Source organism: Porites lutea, chromosome 2, assembly GCF_958299795.1.
Source record: "Porites lutea chromosome 2, jaPorLute2.1, whole genome shotgun sequence".
Classification (NCBI taxonomy): Eukaryota; Metazoa; Cnidaria; class Anthozoa; order Scleractinia; family Poritidae; genus Porites; species Porites lutea.
In genome coordinates, this window is record NC_133202.1 from 8,280,597 (window position 1) to 8,299,106 (window position 18,510).

Consider the following 18,510-nt stretch of genomic DNA (forward strand, 5'->3'; position numbering starts at 1 on the left):
GCGTAACGGGCAATGAAAACGATAAATCGATTAAGTCGTACAGTGCGCCACTGTCTACAGAGCAACAGTCTGAGTGATTATCAGGCGATTTGTAACTCAAGTAAATTCCGGTCAGTTTTCAACCTTTTCTTACAGCTGGGCCCCATTAGTTCCTCTACGGTTATTTTTCTATGACTTCCTCAGCTTCCACTATCAAGCACAGCAGCAACAAAGCTAGGTTTTGCCAACAGTCCACTAATGTAAGCTTAAATCCTTCAACTGCTCCAATTCATCAGATTCTGTGTTTCATAGTTGAAATTACTTTTCTAGCCCTCACGGCGGCACTTAGTGATATGGTTGGATTCTATTTACTTGTCCATTAGAAACGTGTCTTTTAATTGTTTTCGAACAGTGTTGTCGCTAAAATATAAACTAAAGGCGCCGTGTTTTCGAGTTTTGATATATGGAACGTTGCGAGAGTTCAAGTTTGACATGACAGCCTGTCAAGCCCTGGTCCAATCACAGTTTAAATAAAAAATTAAACCAATTAATGATCTTGTTTGCGTCATATGCACGCGTGCTCACCGCTTGTTTTTGTTCTCTCCCAAAATGTTGGAGATTTAAAAAATTAATGGCTTCTTGGGCAAATGTTTATTATTCAATCTCTCAATCCATTCAATCTCTCCGCCGCAGGCATTATCCTTCGATGCACCAGGCGCCGGAAGGGGCTTATTTAGTAAATAGACGTTTCTACAATTTCGACAAAAGACTTTCTGAATAAGGACCCTTTTAATATCAAAGAGAAATTGCTATGACGTCATCAATAATGATATTTTACCAAACGACTAACAAGACTTACGATTAATTTGAAATTCAAATAATAGTTCCTCTTACCTTAATGACAAAGGAAGCCAATTACTGACCTTAAAAAGAACGGTTTGAATTGTTTCTAAAACATTAGCTAGGGCCCCTTAAAACTCCAAGCTGTTAGTGGCGAGGAGAGAATTCTCACACAGTAACGTCAAGGTAAGTAATATATCATTTTTGATATGTAACATCACTATGTTAAATTCTGGATTCTAAGTCTGGATCCTTGTGATAACCTTAGTACGGTATTTTTTCACCTAAATGGATTGTTTTGACACCTTGACAGCATTGCAATTTTTTTCCCTCGGCTGGTTATTTTGCCGTTTTTTATACATTATCAGGAAACTGTTACTCAAATTAAGCGCGCCGGCCCGAACTACTAGACAGTGAAGCCTTTTGTTATCTACACAGCAGAAATGGTCAACGGGAATTGATTTTTTAATAGTGTAAGGTATAAAGCAGCAATGGTTCGCTAAAGGTGTACCCTAGGAAAATAAATGGGTTTGAATTGATGCTGACTCCAGAAAACCCATGTAGTTGTCTTCTGTAAAATGGTTAACTTGCTAAGAGAATTATTTTGGAGCTGAGGAACTTTCTAACCATTGATGTTGAGAGTAAAAAGATCGCATCTTTCCAATAATTTAAAAATCAACATGGAGAATAACGCAAACCAGCTGAACACTGAGCTCCCATATTATAGCTATATTATGTTAACAAGTAAGAATATCTATATGTGAAAGGTTTGAACCCAGGAGTCATTTCAAAAGTAGGTTGAGTTTGATCGTCCGGGTGAACGTAGTCCTGAATAGAGGACTGTTGTTGTTGTCAGTGACTGAGATCAACAACCAGAATATAATACCATCAACTGACGTGATACAACTCACTTTGACTCTGAAGAAATAAGGAACATATATTTTAGTGTGGCTCTTTCTTTGGTAGAAACAAAGAAAAACACACAAATGTTTTCGAAATCTCTTTGTTTTTTCTATTTTGCCAACACTCTTCTTGTGCGCCCGTGTGCCCCTGTCTATATAACCAGGAATTGATCTACGTAAATGACGACCGTATAGCTAGCTCTGAGTGTGATATACCCAGCTGTGTTTCTCAAACAACTGGTACTTTAGCTACAAGATACCGGTTTAACAGAGCAATTACCAAAGTGCCAAATGATTAATGGTATCAAATGGCAAATGACTTCACGAGGTCAAATTGCTCGGCCAAATTTCAAATGACCCCCTCGACGAAACCATTGCTGAGCATGAAGAATAAATTGATTAGTTTAATTTGAAAAGGCTTGTTGCAAAACAGATGGCAACAAATTGTTATTTCGCTTCGCGTGACAGCGAATATGTTGCGTTTAATACTAAAATTGTAAAAATGAAAAGCTATGTCATTAATTAATGTTTAATAAACGAGCAGCAGTGTTTTATGGTACCCCAAAGTCAACAGGTGCAGTAAAAAAGTAGTCTTTAAAAAAAATTTCCTTGAATGGCCGAATGGTAGGTAAACAAAAATCCAGTACTCGAGCCTTGCGTAATCACGACTGGCAAGTCGAGAGTGCAACGCTTGGACACTGCTATAGCCAATTACCGCTGAGTCACTGAATTTTTGGCTGATTAAATTGGTGAAAGAAAAAAGTTTAATAGTAAATATACTGCGAGTGTTATTTTGAAAGAACATTAATTTTATTCACCCACCATTCGTTGTGTCAGTTGTTGTGCTGATGATTAATATCCATTAGTCATTTGCAGTGACATTTAATACATCTGATAAAACACCGCATACTATTGAGGGGAAGTTTTATCAGATATAATGTCAGGCATGCGACTACTATCGACGACTTGATGTTTCAATGGCTTATGAATTATTAATGAGTTATTGAAGACAAGATTTGCCGCGAAATTAACAGAGCCTTTTTTCCCTTTATTCTGACTTGTGGACACAAAGCCGTTTTGAAACGGTTAGCAAGATTAAATCTATATTTCTATTGTAATTTTTTTCAGGTCAAACCACACACAGAAAATGAGCTGGAAGAAAAATGTAGTGATTTCCTGCATTTTAAGACCGCCACTCTTTATATTGCTGTTTCTTCAACAACTAACAACTTCTTACGATGGGTATAGAATTTTTAAAGATGGCGACGTGATGGTCGGCGGTATTCTCAATGTTCACTACAGTAACTCGGAAACTGGTGATCAATGTAACAAGTTTTCTAGCATAGGACTAGGAAACGCAGAGGCTGTGATCTACGTCATTGAGAGCATCAACAAGAATTCCACTCTTCTACCCAACGTGACAATCGGTTACGACTTAAGAGACTGTTGTCGAAGCAATGCATTAGCTATGGAAATAGCCTATGACTTCATGCGTGATAGTGATCCAGTGTGCATATCTACCCAAGACGGCAGCACCTCTCCCAATGGCTATGTCACAAACAACAGAACCAAGACTATCTCTGCGCTTCTTGGTCCTTTCCATTCTGAAAGTGCGGTACTAGTAGGAGGCCTTCTTCAGGTTTCTGACATTCCCGTCATCAGCCCGAGTGCGACAAGCGATGAGTTGAGTTTACAAATGTATAAAGACGTCTTCAGAACAGTTCCTCCCGACAACTTGCAAGCGGAGGTCATGGCAGACATCATAGAACTCTTTAATTGGACATACGTGGCGCCCGTTGGCTTGGATGATTCTTATGGCCAGAGCGGTATTTCGTCCCTGGAAAAAGAATCATACAACCGGAAAACATTATGCATCGCTTTTTCTGAGTATATACCACGGCTAGGCTATGACGAGAAAATCAAGCAAACTGTTCTCAAGATTAAGCGGAAGACTGAAATTGCAGTGATCATCGTTTGGCTTTCTGGCGGTTACGGAAGTCAATTTTTCAAGGAAGCAAATACTCAAAACCTTGAAGAAAAGACTTGGATACTTAGCGACGCACTGACAGTTGGAGAAGCAGTATTTCTTGACTCTCCTCTTACAGTACTTAACGGCTCTTTGGGAATAAAGCCACGTGACTATCACGTTCCCGATTTTGAAGAGTACCTCAAGATGATTACCCCTGCAAAAAACATTGAAAGAGGCACAGATTGGTGGGAAGAGTTCTGGGGATCACAATTCAACTGTTCAGCCACGACATCGAATGATTCTGAGATCACACTTTGCCCGAGAAATCTGACGTTACACCATGCATTACAAAAGATACGCAGCTCCTTCGTTTCGTATGTTATTGATGCCATTTATGCCATTGCATATGCTCTAGATAGCATTTACCGCTGTTCTCCTAATATACATGGTTCGGGTGATAAAAGTACTTGTCCCTCGATCAAGCCGAATGTCAGAGGAAGTGATCTAAAAAACACCTCAGAAATATTAGTTTTGACGGCTTGACTGGCAAAGTGCGATTTGACAAGTTTGGAGATCCTTTAAGTGCTTCATACGACATCATAAACTTCCAGCTTGACTCAACCACAGGCAAGGCCCGCCAAAATATTTGGATTGGTGCTTGGAACAAAGACACCACACCAAAACTGAAGATAAATATGTCCAGGTTATTATGGAAAAATTTCTCCACCCCTTTATCCTTCTGTTCATCAGAATGTTTGCCTGGTACCAGGAGAGAAATCACCTCGCCATGTTGTTGGGAGTGTATTAGGTGTCCACAGGGAACTATCAGTACGAAAAGCGGATCCACCAACTGTACAAAGTGTGAACCAGAGACAAAATCAAACGAAAAGCAAAGTAGGTGTGAAAAACTACCAGTCGCTAACATCACGTACACGACTGCCTCTGGAATCGCGATAACAGTGGTGGCTTCGATTGGTTTTGTTCTCACGTCGCTAGTTTGTGGCATCTTCATGAAGTTTTACAACACCCCAATCGTGAAGGCGTCTAACAGAGAGATCTCTGTTCTGTTGCTCTTTGGCATCTCAGCTCACTTTATATTAGCAGTCCTCGATCTTTCTGATCCAGGCAATTTACTTTGCATCGCAACAACTATCTGGCGCTATTTTGCTCTCAATCTTTGTGTCACAGTCCTCTTTTTGAAAATGATGCGCCTCACAAGCGTTTTTGAGGTTGACAAAGTCGCTCAGTTGTTCACAGCGTGTTATAAAGCTTTAAAAAGGCAATTGATTTTCATTTCTGTTTTCAATGTTCTCCCAATCACTCTGTTAGTTCTATGGATGTCAGTCGATCCCTCTGGGCGTGAACAGATCATCCGTTTAGACGAGTACATATTTTTTGTGTGCAAACCTTATCAAACCAACATCGGCTTTGCGCTTTTCATTGCCGTTTCTTTTTACATACTAACTGTGGCTCTCTTCTGTGCTTATTACGCTTTTAAAGGACGAGGTATTCCTGAAAACTTCAACGAGGCAAAATACATAGGAATCTCTATGTACATTCTATTGTTGTCATCAATAGCATATTACCCAATGGCGTTTATGTATGACAGCTGGTATGTAATACTCGTGTCTTGTTTAACGACGTTAGTAGCTTCGTTCGGTTTGTTGGGTTGCATGTTCGGACCCAAAGTTTACATTCTTCTTTTCCGCCCCGAGCAAAACACCTTGAAGAATCTCAGGTCTCTAGTGTCAAGTTTCTCGTTTGAAAAAGCACAACGAATGAGAGCCCTGCCCCTAGCCATTAATGCCGACGTGACTTAATGATACCTCTATGGAGCCAGCAAATACGAGCGCTTGCACAAGCTAACTCTGGTGAATTTTCAATTCTCTGGTACGTCAACAAGTAACTTTGCTTTTAAGTAAACATGTCTTTGAAGGGTAACGTTAATGTCACGTGTGGCGTGGCATGCGGAGCATGTCGGGATTTTGAAACTGAATATAGAGTTGTTAAACATGTGCTCAAATACCACGTGTCTTGTTTAACTCACTTCGAGTAGCACAACGGCTTGACATTACGAACTATGTGTCGCGTTTTGTCCGTAACTATGCAGACTTTAGTTCTCCCTTGCCTGGCCCCCCCCCGTCCCCCCCCCCCCGACACACACAAAGACGTTGAGTTCAAGCGACAAGAGGTCCACCAAACAGCACTAGACCAGCTGGGGTGTAGATACACGTCTGATAAAATTGGGCTTGGCTTAATTACTTTTATTTTTCTTCACAAGAAAACTGTTCTGTTCGTGGATACCAGTCCAGTTGGGTTAGGTGCTTTGACCCAAAGTAGCAAAGTTATCTTCTATGCCAGTAAAGCACTCTTCAATATAGAAAGGCACTACTCCCAATTTGAGCGGGAAGCATTGGCTATTGCATGGGACTGCCACCACTTCCGGGTGTATTTGCAAGGATGCTATTTTAAGGTGATAATAGACCACACGCCCCTGCTGTATGTCTTCAACAGCCCTACTTCTTAATCTTCCGCAAGAATTGAAAGTGGCTTCTGAAGTTGCAGTCATTTCACTGCGAAATGGTGCACTCAAGATATGATTAAACCCAGCTGATCAAGACATCTTCATGAAGCTACCACTCAATACCACTCAGTGTAACCTAATTGCTGATTCTGCAAAGCAGCATGTTGACTTTGTCATGTCCTGTCTTTGAGATGACATTGTTAAGGCTACATCACAAGGTGCGACTCTACAAGAAGTGAAGCGTCTTATTTTGAAACAACCAATGGGACAACCTGAAGCCAGTGAATGGAGTTGATCCAAGTACTCTTGAGACCCTTGCAACTTACGTAAGTGGAAATCGTATCAGTTGTCATTCCTAGTGCTCTTCAGGGTCATCAAGCTTGACGATCCTTACCAAAAAAGTGAGCACTGACTTTTGCAAGATAGCAGGACATTATGTTGTAGTAGTGATATGATTGACGATAACTTGACTTCTTCAAAAGCGATCCTTCCTAGATTAGATCGCATATTTTCCACCTATGGTGTTACCCAAGTTGAGTGGTTATCGAGTCTGATAGCGGCCCTCCTTTTTATGGTCATGGCGAAGTGGAACGCTTCACGAAACATTTAGAAAGGTGCTCCGAACCACTTCAAACTGGAAATAACGGATGTAGAAGTTCTTGCGAAACCACAAAGCAACTCCTTATTGTACTACTAGTGTTACTCCTGCTACTGCCTTTTGGGAACCGGTAAAGATCAAACTGTGCGGCTCTATTGCTGATCTGTGCAAACCAAGTCTAAAACCAGCCCTAATGCTTGAGTATGATCCATACCAGAAACTCAAGATAAAGATTCGTGCTGAAAGCAGGATACCTATCTAAGATTCTAATATACGAGTTGGAGATAATGTGTTGGTAAAGCAGCCAAAGCTTGGAAATTTCTGCACACCATATACCACCGAGTCCCACTTACAGTCTTAAGCAAGAACCGCAGCTGTATGCTGACAGCTGAATAAGGTGAACGGAAGGTGACTCGTACTAATTCTTACTTTAAGAAGCTTCTTTCAGATACACCAGTTCCCTCTCTCAGTGATGACCTGGAAGAAATGTTCAGCGACAAAGATGTTCCAAGCACTTTCCACCTCCTATACGTACCAGCAAGGTCAAGACCTCGCTGACCTAGTATCAGTAGACACCAACTCAAGTTCAGGTGTCCAAGTTGAAACCCAGTTTATAAGGTATGCTTGAATGCCCAAGCCTCCCAAGGGACTGATTTGACTAAGAACATTGTTTAACTTATGTTATTTTAATTTTCAACGTTCATAAGCATATAGAATAATTAGCAATTAATGAATGAGGCTGAGTAGGATATGAAGAATTAAGCAGACCGAGGAGGGTTTTATTTATAACAGCCTCCAAGATCTGCTTTATTCTTTATATCCTACGAAGCCAAATTCATTAATTGCTTTATTATTCATTCAGTTCCTTGTTTAAAAACACAGCTAAAACATGCTTACCTGCACCGATGTTAAGTTCATCTTCGATAATGTACGTTTAGGTTTGTCCAGCTCAGCAAATATTCTCCAAATAGCAGATGTCGTACTCTGAATTGTCTTCTTGCTGCTTTTGCCATGTTTTTAGCTATTGTTTCGCCTAGTTTCAGCTGTATTTCTTACTCTTGAAAGAAGTGAAATGTCCGCCATTTTTTTTTCACAACCCAAACAAACCAACCTCATCCCCAGGTCTTCTCGGTAACGGTGCCTTAACCTGTAGCGGGTTGTATTTTTGACGTCATTTCCTCGTTAAACACACAATTCTTGCAAATTTGGTCATCAGTAACTGGTTATAGTGAATTTTGCGTGTGCTTTTAGCCAATCAGAACTGGGGAAATATTTTGAATGAATAATAAAAGGGATGTAATGTGCGCAGAACTGTGCTCTAGGCAGGATGTTTTGAAGTATACAACTTTCGATTGGTACAGCCAGCCTTATGGAACTAACTAGTATTTATTTTCCTGCATGCCTTTCATTAAGTTTTCAGTAGGAAAAATATGTTCTTTTCTTGATGTTGTTTCAAACTATAGATGAGGAGAAGTGTAAAAACTGTCCCATGTGCGTGACAAGCAAAAAATGCTTAAAAATATATAGAGATGTAAAACATGTACTCGTCTAATTCGTGTCTTGTTAAATTCAATTCGTGTAGAAAAACAGGCCATTACATAACGGCAATACAATTAAAACCCGTTAAGGAAATTAATTACGTGTCCTACTCAAGGTTACCGGTCCAACGCGTGGGCCGGTTGCGCGCTGGAGTGTGATTCCGTCCTTTTTTCTGGCACTCTATGCTTTCTATAAAACTAATCTACTCGCGTCTATATCACAGTACTTCTGACAAGGGTAATGCCTGTGTACGCGGGGAAACCAAAAGTGACGTTCTGACAACCTGTGCGGTAGTCAGCCTGTGCTGAAGATGACTACCGCACAGGTTGTCGAAACGTCAGTCACTGTCAACAACACGAGTCCTATTCAGGACTACGTACTCCCGAACGACCGTATTCAACCTAGTTTTGAAATACTAAATATGCTTTGCTATACGCATTTTAGAACAAAATAAGACAAATAGAAAAAAGAAAGGAAGAAGAGGAAACAGAGAAATAGGAGTCTACTTCACTAGTCACCCAGCCAGTTTCTAAACTCGCCTATCAGGGCTTACCTTTGGTGGTGCTATTTCTCCCGGGGTCACCCCGCGAGGTTTCAAGAGACGCATTTAAATAAATAATAATAGAACAAGGGTGTTTGTTGAAGCTAAAACAATTACTTTTAATTATTGTTCTATGGTTTTTGTGTTAATTTAATAAATGTGGCCATTATGCATGGCCAAAGTTTTTATTTGAAAACATTTTTCCCAATCATTTCTCTTTGCGCTCTAGCCAGCTAATCATGGCTGTTGGCGATACGTTCTCTTGGAAGTATGCATCTTATGTATTAATTACGTGAAGAGATAAATGTCTTAATCTTCAATACTGCTGTCAAGTTAGTAGAACGATCCGTCATATATTCTGTCAAGTCATGGTTTATTTAACACATTTATGTGAGGAAGATTTGTAAATGATGTAGTTGTGATCAGTTGGTTTTCGGTTAAAAAAAGAAGGAATTCTGGTGATACAATAGCGTCGTTATCAAACCGCGCGCTTAACATCTGACACCCCTCTTATAAATAGCTGGGGTGCAGTGAGCACAATAAATGTTTTAACTTTCGATACTACTATCAGGTCAGTAAACTGTCCGTCAAAACATTCTGTCAACTGATATAATATTCATTACACGTATGATAAAGATATGCAAACGATTTTGGGTAATCCGTGATCGTGTTTCGTCGCGTTCAGGTAAGTTGTGTGAAAATGACCACTGGAAGAATATTGACAGTCATATAAGCGAAAACATGTTCAGTATAGTCATCAGTGATGCAAAATCGCTATGCACCTCCGAAAGATTTCCATAATTCAGCTTGGTAAATAAAGTGTACTGTGGCATGTAATCGCTTTTCTATCCAACTAAAATGGCGAATGACTTGCGTTTTCTATCTGTTTCGCTTTTTTTTTGGCAAGTAAAATCTATGCTGCCTTGTCAAGAAGCATGATTGAAGCTTGTTATCGTCTATTTTGTTCATTTATTTTTCATTCATTCGTTTGCAGAAATTTAGATATCCTCTCTACTCGCAAATGGCTTGGCTAATCAGGGCGGACGAGTAAAACGTAAGATATACATTTACTTCAAGGAAAAAAAGACGCGGAAAACAAAAACCAAACTATAAGCATTACAAAAAGATGGCATAACAAAAAACTAGAAAATTACCAACAAAACTTCTATTCATTTTAGAGGACAACACGGGCTAGCGACCTTAAATCAATAATCTTCAAAAACATTACATTTTTGTCATAACATAATCAGCCAGACACAGACTTTGCGCTTCAAATTAGTACGCAAAAGCACAAATTAAAACTTTCGATTTTGTCACTCCATTCTTTACAAGGCTAAAACTAGAATCTCCTGACAGACTTCGGCCTACTTCCTAAGGTGGTGGTTTATAGGGAACTTTAGAAATGATGTCGACGACAACAGCGAAAAGTATCACAAGTAGAAAGACTATTACAAATCGTTTAAAGTGTTGATTGTACGTGAATTAAGTTCCCTGGAATTGTTCTTGGAAACCGAACTTAAGTTTAAAAGGAGGCTTCTCCATGAAACGCCGCATAAGGGAATTTCACGTCATAGTCGTGAATGATGGCAAAGACTGGAGTACAAAAAATAATGTGCTGCACGTGCAGAGCTGTTGTTTTGCCTAAAAAAACCTTTTGCTATTTGATCGCCGTCGTCGTTTACCTAAGCTCCCTATTATATGCTGCACCGGTAAGACCTGGTCTGCGGATGGTATAAAACCATCACAAACTGACCTGGCCTTCCTTGCAACAAGGAGGGGCCAAGTGATTAAAAGTGTACCTTTAGTTATTAAGCTTTGTTATTACATAAGGTTACATAAAACGAATGAGTTTCGCCAGTTTGTAGTGTAGCTGTTTGCATGTGGCTCGCTTACACTGGGAGAGTTTGATTCTTGGGTTGCACGTGACGTCACCAAAAATCAAACTAAGAAACTATCGATTCTTCTGAGTTTCTACTTTCACGAGGTATTACAGTACCTAAACACCTTTGGTTCGAAAGGATTCTTCGTTTTGCGAGAGAGGACGCTTGAATTTCCAGGCTTTTGCGTGACGCGGCATTTAGCTGGCGACCGGGAACGCTCTTATGTGGGTTAAAAACATTACCGATTTTGGGAGATTTTACAATCTAAACATTCCTTGTCTCAGAATAAATATTACTGTAACCTTTATGAGTTCTTCAAGCGAAGAATTCACGCCGTAGTAGAAAAACTCGAAAACAGATGTTTCTGTTGGTATCTGGCGGTAATATTGGTGTTCCTGAAAGGGACACCAACATGGCGTTATAAATTTAGGTAAACCGTTTTTCCCAATATCTCACATTTGAAATATTTCACAGACCTGATTCTTGGCAAGGGTTTTTTTAGATTTATCTTTTTTCATTTCCCAGATTCTAGTTCTTCTGTATTAAATGGTTTGCATTTTTATTTTCCATTGCGTGACAGTGCAAGCCGAGAATAACATTAGGGTGTGTTCCTTTCGGTGAATCCAAAAACGGATTTCGCGTTCCATTTGGCAAATCCTAATCCGGATTTTTGATCTAAGGATTCATTGGATTTGAAATCCGAAGAATCCAAATCCATATTGACGGATCAGTGATCTACGCTGTTAAATTCACAGTGGATCCGAAATTAGTCAGATGATCCAGCGGTATTTCCAGTTGAAGTATTTCCGTAGAGTTTCCTCGTTGCTGTTTAATATTTGCCGTAAAACATCTGAAAACACTGGAAGATTGTACCTGCTTAAAACGCAGATAAGTAATGAAGGGACAAATGAATTGCTATCTTTCTACAAACTCGCTTGTAGACGCGACAGGCCTCTATCGTGTCACATAAAAAATCCCAACTTCGAAACCGGAGCAAACTGAGCCTAACACCTTTACATAATTTTCAACTTTAACGCGCGTCTTTCTTGATTTGTTTTACATGTTCCATCGTCGCTGTTAGCTACTCGAAATGCCGACCACAAACCTTTGCACAGAGGCGGTCATGCATATTGCACGCTTTTGCAAAAGGTTACCTGGGCTGCAAATCCAATTTCTGATTTCACGTTCCTTTCGACCACGAAGTCCCGCAAATCTGGGATCAAAAATCCGTTTTTGGATTCGCCGAAAGGATCACACCCTAAGGAAGATAAAAACGTTTCGTGCGCTTCAATAAATATCTTCAGTGTGTGACTGTTGTATTGAGAAACAATTGTTTAAATTTCTAATTCTTAGACGCAACAAATTGAGTCAGTGAGGAAAACAAAACCGGAATGACGTGATAGATAAAGAGAAAACCTGCAAAAAAACATACAAATTAAACTAATTAATAAAGATAAAAGTTTTCACTGCATACTGAACTTTTCACTAGAATGAAATAATGATGAAAATAAACAGAGTTCTCCATGTTAATTCTTCTCTTTTCATCAATATAACATATCACCTTTGGTGTTTGCATTATATTGACAGGTGACTCAACACTGGTGAATTTTTTATTTGTCAGTAAGTTAGATTGGTTTTTTGAAATGATTGCATCGTTCAGTGCTCCGCCTGCCATTTAGGCCTAACCTTCATAGAAACTTTTCAGTGCTTACATTATCACTCAACGCTGGCTTTCAATCCATAATCAGCCTCTGGGCAAACACAGAACAAAACAAATTTGCCTGAGATGAGTTTAATGAGATTTACCACTTATATGCCATTCAATTCTGACCAGGTGGTTGCAAAAAAATCGAGAGATAAAGCAAGAAAGAAATTCAAAAGAATAACGCTTTTCTTGATGCAATTGGCTTTAGACATTCTTCTTACGGTTTGCTTCCCGAATATTTACTAGCTCGTAGTCTTGATTCTACCACACCAGACTTTAAAAAATAACCTTCGTCTAACAACTGTAAGTTCTTTTAATTAATTTTCGAGAGAAAGCATAAAAATCAAATGCTAAATTAGACTGATGTTCTCTCTCTTAAATGACAGGCTGAAATGAAAGCGTTTATTTAAATAACACACTAAACTGAAACTTTTTTATATTTGGCCAAGTGTTTTCCGGATCAATTTTCATATCTTGCGCGCGGCAAACAATCTTTGAATTCAAATTCAGGGAAATGCTTTTCTGGTAAGGTGAGCAACTTTTCAGAATCTAGACCTCGAGTGTTTATAGACGCGGTCTAAATCGCGGTCAAATATCGCATACATTGTGGCATCTCGCAAATGTCCCAAAATTTACCATCCTAGCTAAGTACTTAAAAAATCTTTCACTCTTTCGGGATAGTTCATTCATTTAAATTCGGCTAACTCTGAACATTTTCAGAATTGATTTTCTCTCTTAATTGACTTCCGTCTTAGCAACAAGGATATTTACTGGTTTCCTCAAGATTCACTTGAATAATCGATCAAATGGTTGGATATTTCGCATATCGCAGCAATCTTTGCGATCTTTTTTAGAATCAGATTATGATCGCGCTTACTTTTACATTGAGGTGATAGTTAATCTTTTCAGGTCCGCTTAGGATTTTTTCTAATGACGAAATTTCGTTGCATGCAGAAGAAATATCACTTCGACAAAACCAAATATAGTTTCAATCAAACGAAATTTCGTTTAACCAGAACGAAATTTCGTTTTTGTGATGCAAATTTTCATACCACAATCCTGCGAACTTTCGTTTCGCTCCATCACCCAGCTCCCGCAATCTTGCCGACACTAGAACGATAGAAGCGCCGAAATTCCGCCGCTTTTCGGCGAAGTTCGCTCTCAAATCTTTGCAGGTGCAGTGCTGTAACTGCCAGTTAAGAATAGGGTAATAAATCCTACAATAGTTAGCAGTGATGTTAGCCACGAAAAGCACGCTCAAGCAAACATACGGCGGCATATATAAGGTGAGACATTGAAGAACCTGACTTATTTCATTTCGCTCTATATTTTCACTTTGATCCATCAGTAAACATTGGTGTAATTGATATTTTGACGGCGCACAGACTGCCTGATACGAAGAAGGTCAAAAACAGAATTATTGTCAAGTTCGTGTGTCGTGACAAGCGATAGGAGATCGTAGGGAATTGATAGGGAAGAACATTTAGGTTCTCCAGTCGGTTCGTGAGGAAATAGGAAAGAGCATTCCATCTGGAAGCGAGATACACACAAATGAATCGCTTACCGCCTGTAGGAAACGCCTATTTGGAAAAATGCACAAGTTGAAGCAAGACAATAATTTCAGGTTTTTATGGACAGCTAATAAATGGAACGATATATCTTCGTGAGAGCGACTCTTCTACTGTGTTTCGCTTCACCAGGTTTGAGGAGTTTGATGATTTTTGCAAGCAGCCCGGTTAATGGCTACTAAATGAAGTTCTTGTGAATCGAACCACTGTAGGTAACTTACCATTTTTCAGTCTTTCTGATGCTGAATTTAATGCAGTGATCTGTAACTGGCGGTATGACTTTGACACTGATCTAGATCTTTTTAATATTCTCCCAAATCCTGATAAATCTGATGATAAAGATCCTGACAACATGCTTAATTGTCCAAATTCAAATTTAGTAGTGAATCCCCCCTTATTTTTAAACTAAACTGAGAACCGAAGGGCCGAAAAAAGTTTTTTTGGAGACCGCCGCCTCTCTTATCTCAAGGTCTGGATCCGGCACTGCAATTATTATTCCCTAACTCAGTTGAATCAACTCTTTGATGGTAGCACGTCAAAGTGTCTCTCATGTTTCATTGTAATATCAGAAGTCTTCCGAAAAAATTGTCTCTATTGAATGAGTTCTTACATTCTGTCAACCGCAAGCCTGATATGTTAGCTATTACTGAAACAAGACTATCAACCCGGACAGTAACAAATGTCGATATCCTCAATTAACTATGATTTCTTCCATACCAAATCACCAACCCAGCTGGTGGTTCTGAGCTATTGTCTCGAAAAATCTTAATGTTATCCAAAGACCTGATTTAAAGTTTACGAAACCATTGGTCGAATCATCATGGTGTGAAATTATTTCTGAGAGAGGGAGACCTAATATAATTGTTGGTTACATTTATCGGCATCCTACTTGTAATCTGCCTGCTTTTACTTCTTTATTTGAAACTTTGCTTAAAGAGATAAGTCAGTATGACATATACATTCTTGGAGATTTCAATATAGATTTCCTGAAATACAGTGAGCATTTATTAACTGAAGAGTACCTTAATATGCTCTATTCTAACAAGTGAATTGATTACCTTTAACAACAAAACAAACCAGACTCACTGATCATACTAGTCTACTCTGATTGATTACATTTACACAAATTTTTATCTGAAGGTGGATGCCGGCGTTGCACTGGTTGATAGCTCAAACCGTTTACCAGTTTTTTGTATGCTTGATCGACAAATATCAGGATATAAGAGAGCATTCTATTTTCGTGATCATAGCAACTTTGATGTGGACCAGTATATTCGGAGATGTTAATGCGGTTGACTGGATCAATGTATGCGATGAGTCTACTGATATTCGTGAGGAAGCTGCTAATTGTATAAGTATACTCAAGCAAATTGCAGACAAGCATGCAACGGTAAAAAAAGAATCTCAAAATAAAAGGAGACAACTGGCCAAACCATGGCTTACTAGAGGTGTATTGACTTCAGTTAAACACAAGCGGAAGTTATACCAATCACACTTCCTCAGTAGAGATCCTAATAAGGTCAGAGAATGGAAGCTTTATGCTAATACACTAAACAGAATCAAAAATAAGGGTAAGAATGATTACTACTGCCAGCGATTCAAATTCTACCAAAATGGTCTTAAGAACACCTGGAAGCTCATAGGTTTACCTTAGTCAAGAGAAAAAAATAAAGGCCAAAATTGTCCTGTTAGAATTATAAGAAGTAACAAAGAGTTCACTAATCAATCGGATATTGCTGAGCAGTTCAATCAGCATTTCGTTAATGTTGGCCTTAAGTTAGCAAAAGCAAATCCGCAAAGTACTGATGGGGATCCGTGTGGGCTTATTAATCATTCTCCTTTACATAGTTTTTTTCTGTCTCCTGTAACAGAAGATGTGGGTTGCTAATTTTTTCTCTTGCTTAAATGATAAGAAATCATCATTGGATATTCCAAATAAATTAGTTAGTTTGCCTTTAGGACTTTCTTCAAGCCATTTGCATTTATTTTTAATAGGTCAATCTCTACAGGCATTGTACCTGATGTATATAAAGTCTCAAAAGTAACGCCCGTTTTTTTTTGTCTGATCCTAGTAACTACCGGCCAATAGCTACAGTATCCCTCTTCAATAAGGCCTAATGGAGCGAGTCATTTATGATCAGCTTGTTAAATACCTTGAAAAGCATGATCATATTATTTACGTCCTTTCGCCTTTTTGCTGACGATGTCAAAATTTTCTATACTTCAGATGACGTAAATGATATTGAATCAGTGATGAACTGTGAGATGACTAGAGTTCTCAATTATTATGCCATTAATAAATTATCAGTTAACATGAAAAAGACTAATTTCATGTTAATAACCTCACCACGTTAAAAGTCACTCCGATAAATATTTTAAACTTTGAGAGGAAGACTTGCATTTAGTACCTTAGTATTTATATAGACCAACACACGTGAATTGGAAAGAACAAATTACCCATGTTAAAAACAAGGTATCTAAAAATATTGGGATTCTATTTAAATTAAGACACTATGTGAGCATACTTGTTCTCAAGCAACCTTATTATACACTGATATAACTTTATTTAAATTATGTAGCCGTAGTGTGGGGAAATAGTTATCCATCAAATTTAAACAAGTTATGTTCTCTTCAAATGAAATGCATTCGCTGTGTTTTTCGCTGAAGTAGAGATCGAGTCATCCAAAGTTTTCTCTAGACTTCTTGATATTCTTAAATTTGATAACATTGTTAAACTGAGTACATTCGTACTTGCACATTAAGGTATTTAACAAGTCTTCCAGTATTCCTTCACCGTTTTATGACTCTCTCAGAGCAGTCTCTAACTTGCACAAGAATAACACCACTGATCATCGACCAAAAGTTAAAGGATCAACACTGGTAAATATATCTTTGCTTACGTAGCCTCTAAATTATGGGAAACGGTACCAACAAACTTGAAACGGCTTTCTACTAGCAGTTTTAAAAAGCGATATAAACATTATCTACGCAATTGTCAGTCATAGTTTCTTTTCTTCTGAATTTCCAATTAAAATTTACTTTGTAATCATTATTATCGTTTTCTGGCTTATCTTAAAGTTGTAATTTTTAATACAATATTTCCAATCCGTTGTCAAGACACTGATTTCTTAATTATTGTTTCTTTCCTTCGTTCCTTTCTTTACTTGTAATTAAGCAGCAGCCAACTCGAAAGCTTTGCTAGTTTGGCTGTTGCACGCACTGATTCAAAAATTGTACATAAGTTATATAATTTCTATCATTTCGTTGTCTACAGTTTCTTGTATTCTCATTTTTTTCTTCTCCTTTGTACCTGAAGAGTGTGAACAAAAAAGTTGTGTTGTAAACAAAAATGCTTCCAATTTCTGAAAAAGAACACAAAAATTATTTACAATTGTTAGATCTGTGATTATCGGTTTTGGTCCCACAATATTCCGCAGCCGTGTCCGAACTACTAGCGATCGCAAAATTCTAGAACTATGCAACGTTGGCAGGAAAACAAAAAAAAGATCCCAAGCTGAAAAGGAAATGAAAGTGATCCTTAAACACTTAGCTATCTTCTGATGCTGGTTTGGTTTCGAACCAGAGGAATTTTTGGCACATCTGTTTGACCAACAAATGCTACTCATACAGGAACACTGTAATCGAACGTCTTTGAACTTTAAAATCTGCAAAACGTGGCTAGCACACTCCTGGAACTGAAGAACCATTTAAAGATGACCAATTAGACTGAGATAGTTGTGTATAGAATAGTGTCTAAACGTGCAGACGTCGACCCATTGGAGCAGTGATTGATGACAATTGTAAGGTATTGTCGAATAATGCCTTTATCAACTTGAAATTAAGTTTTGGTGATGTGGCTTTATAGGGGCAGCACAATTACTGGTAACCCAGTAGTTTTCCTTGTGATCTACGAATCTGTAGGACAGAAACAAATAATCGAAATGAACATAACGAGGTTAAGAATCCCAACTGGCAGCAGACAAACCAGTTGGCTATTTGCAAGCGTAACCAATTAAGGCGCTGAACTCGCGACTTAAAGAAGAGCAATCAAGCTAGCCAGAAGAAGGAGGATTGAATGCAGGGCCTGTGGATTGCCACACTAGCGCTCTAACTGCGCGCTCGGCCACGTTGCCTCCTGTACAGAAATTACTTTTTTCTCCCAAGATACTAGAAATACGTGTATCGCAGAATCTGCTCGCGACGCTCGGGGGAAGAGGTCCGTAAAATGTTAGGGATGGGAGCGAGGGAGAGAAATAGAGTAAATTATGTGACTGGGGAGGGTGGGTTTCAACAGCGGCTGCAATAGTGGAAGCAGAGATATACTCAATCTCCTTTTGCCTGGAGTAAACTCAATCCGAGCGCCCTGGTTTTAAAAAGGAATATGGTATTTTAATAGGGTTTCTATTACACTGGAGTCTCGATATAACGAAGGGCCAGGGGATTGGCGAAATTTGTTCACTATAAC

At 38.8% G+C, this 18,510-nt stretch overlaps 1 pseudogene; it reads left to right on the forward strand.

Moving 5' to 3' along the window:
* Positions 1–2,868: 2,868 nt before the first annotated feature.
* LOC140925559 (extracellular calcium-sensing receptor-like) lies at positions 2,869–5,521 on the forward strand (annotated as a pseudogene).
* The last annotated feature ends 12,989 nt before the right edge of the window (positions 5,522–18,510 follow it).